The sequence below is a fragment of the Belonocnema kinseyi genome, chromosome 3 (genome assembly GCF_010883055.1).
Source record: "Belonocnema kinseyi isolate 2016_QV_RU_SX_M_011 chromosome 3, B_treatae_v1, whole genome shotgun sequence".
Taxonomy (NCBI): Eukaryota; Metazoa; Arthropoda; class Insecta; order Hymenoptera; family Cynipidae; genus Belonocnema; species Belonocnema kinseyi.
The window spans coordinates 27905359-27907670 of NC_046659.1; the positions used below are offsets into that span (position 1 = coordinate 27905359).

A 2312-nucleotide genomic window follows, 5' to 3' on the forward strand; every position below is an offset into this window, starting at 1 on the left:
AAACTGAGACTAAATTAACGCCATGTCACGTGATAAGAATATTCTTATCGGCAATATTGCTTACATGCATATTGGTTCTCAAAGTATTTAAAATTACAACAAAAAAATATATGCGTGACTTCTGTACAAGAATAGCACAATTTTTTTGTCTTTTAGATTGTAATTAACAAATTTCGAGGTTAGATTCATTTATTTTTATCAAAACAAAAATAGTAGGTTTCCATTTTTGTAAAATATTATAATCCTTCTCTTTACCTGATTTATTTCCAGGTGCCCTAAGCAAAGTTGCTCCTCAGGGCCTCGAGTTGACTTCATCCGGCACTGAAAGATCACAAGCTGAGAAACTTGTTTTCTTTACCGACCGCCGGTCCTCGTAGTAAATAGCTGACCATGATAAGATTGCATCAGCAGAGCATCGGTCGATCACGCTCAATATTATAATGTTATATAATTATCTTCTAAAAAAATTTTCTTCTCTCAACTTTGTACATGGCCACGCACTATCGTTTTATATTTATTTACTATTTCCCAAATTATTTCCTATTTCTTTCAAGTTTATTTTTTTCATGTGGACAAAAAAATTAAAAGTGGGGCCTGGTTTAGTTGCGTAATTCGCGCAGAGCATGCCCTTAATCGCTGAGAGATTCTGCTAAATAATGTGTAGAACCTGCCTGATCTTAAGTAAATTCTATTTTATTTTAAATACTTTTTATAATATTGTTCTTGCATTTAAAATTAATTTAGTTGAAAATTCTATTATTTGTTAACAAAAAAAAATAGAAAATTAATCTTTGTGATTGAAAATTCATCTTTTTTGTTAAAACTTTTACTATTTGGTGTCAATTTCATCTTTTTTAATTAAAATTTTAAATAACCTGTAAAAATCTCATTTTTTTATTGAATATTAATTTTTATAAACTAAAAACTGAATTATTCTATTTTTGTTTAAGATTTGATATTTTTTATTGAAACTTCATCTTTTTAGTTAAAAATTATTTTTTGGTTGAAAAATTTTTGTATTATATCAGAAAAAACGTCTTACATAATTTACTATAAAAATGTTAATCGCTGAGAGATTCTGCTAAATAATATGTAGAACCTGCTTGATTTTAAGTGAATTCTATCTTATTTTAAATACTTTTTATATTACTGTACTTGAATTGAAAATTAATTTAGTGGAAAATTCTATTATTTGTTAAAAAAAGATTTTTTTAAATAGAAAATTAATCTTTGTGACTGAAAATTCATCTTTTTTGTTAAAACTTTTAATATTTGGTGTCAAATTCGCTTGTTTTGGTTAAAATTTTAAATAACCTGTAGAAAATTTCCTTGTTTTTCGATTGAATATTAACTTTTATATACTAAAAACTGAATTATTCTATTTTTGTTTAAAATTTAATATTTTTTATTGAAACTTGATCTTTTTTAGTTAAAAGAAGAATTATTTGTTTGAAAATTTGTTAAAAATATAAAACTTCTTCCTTGATAGCACATAAAACATTGGAAGCCTATATATTTTATGCAGCTGTTTTTTGGTGAAGGTGAAGTTTCTGATATTGAGTAAAGTTAGTGTAACGTTTGTGAATTTTTAGTTATAAGTTAACGTTTTAGTTATTATTTGCAATCAATATAAATCTTAACATTAAGTACTATTCCTGTGATGCATGGAATTTGTTTTCGTATTAAGGAAAATGAGTAAAAGCATAACTTTCGTAAAGCTTTTTAGTACATTTTCTTAACTTTTCATAGCAAAAAATCATATTTTATAGATTTTTGAAGATATACGAGTGATTTAAATTAAACTGGCAAAAATTATCTAATTCTGCGACCAGCAGTTCGCTCCTGTATTCTAAAATTAATTCCTAACCTTAAAATTTCAAAAAGTTGTTATCGCATTTTACACCAGCAATGGACTTTGATAACAAAACTTATAACAAATTCCATGCTCCATAGGAATATTACTTGATGTTAATGTATATATTAATAACAAATAATAGCTTAAACATTAATTTATAATGAAAAATATACTCACCCTACCGACAGAAATCTCAGAGTATATGCTAAAGATTCTCAAAGCCCTGACCTTGTTTAAATGCTTTGAAGGCTTTAAAATGTCCTTTCCGAAATTGAAATAAAAATACGATTGTAAATACCAAGCAGAGATGTTTAAATTGAAATAAGAATTCGATCATAAATAACAAGCAGAAGCCCTGTATTGCGGCATGGGTGTCAAGGTGGTGGTAAAGCAGAAGCGTCGATTCGTATCTATGATATTAGGTCCTAGATACGACATGGGTCAGTGGTGGGGACGG

At 27.1% G+C, this 2312-nt stretch overlaps 1 long non-coding RNA gene across 1 annotated transcript in view; it reads left to right on the forward strand.

Annotated features, from left to right (window-relative positions):
* Positions 1–661, forward strand: part of LOC117169271 — a 6393-nt gene extending 5732 nt beyond the window's left edge. The window contains exon 3 of the long non-coding RNA XR_004466638.1: positions 271–661. This is a non-coding gene — a long non-coding RNA (uncharacterized LOC117169271). The remainder of the gene's footprint in view (positions 1–270) is intronic.
* The last annotated feature ends 1651 nt before the right edge of the window (positions 662–2312 follow it).